Consider the following 543-nt stretch of genomic DNA (forward strand, 5'->3'; position numbering starts at 1 on the left):
TTTCTTATGCCATAAATGTTTATTACCCTATATTACAGTCTTGTTTATCCCTATTTGACCTACTGCAACATTGTATGGGCATCTACGTACTCCACATCACTCAAACCTCTCTTTCTCCTTCAAAAACGGTACATTAGAATGACATTAAGAGCTTCCTTCACTACCCCTAGTGCCCCCTTATTTAAAAAGTTACAAATACTGACTATTTATGATATAAACCGACTTCAAACCTGCTTGCTAATGTTTAAAATAATAAGTAAATGTCCCTGTCTTCCTGAAACTTATTACAACACCTTCAGATTAAACTCAGATATCCATAGCTACAACACAAGACAAAGCAATTATATAAGGCCTATTACTGCAAAAACTAATCAGCGGCAATTCTCATTCATGTACAGGGGACCTACAGTCTGGAATAACCTAAACAAAACATTAAAGCTATGTCCATCTTTAAATATTTTCAAATCCCACGTCAAAGCTGATTTCATTAATGACTCCGCACTTTCCTAGATCATCTTTTCACATACTACGTTCTTATATATT

At 34.6% G+C, this 543-nt stretch overlaps 1 protein-coding gene across 1 annotated transcript in view; it reads right to left on the reverse strand.

Annotated features, from left to right (window-relative positions):
• Nucleotides 1-543, reverse strand: part of LOC109487165 (peroxisomal sarcosine oxidase-like) — an 8,027-nt gene that overhangs the window by 3,703 nt on the left and 3,781 nt on the right. The window lies entirely within an intron of this gene.

Source organism: Branchiostoma belcheri, unplaced genomic scaffold, assembly GCF_001625305.1.
Source record: "Branchiostoma belcheri isolate BF01 breed outbred unplaced genomic scaffold, Haploidv18h27 scaffold86, whole genome shotgun sequence".
NCBI classification, from domain to species: Eukaryota; Metazoa; Chordata; class Leptocardii; order Amphioxiformes; family Branchiostomatidae; genus Branchiostoma; species Branchiostoma belcheri.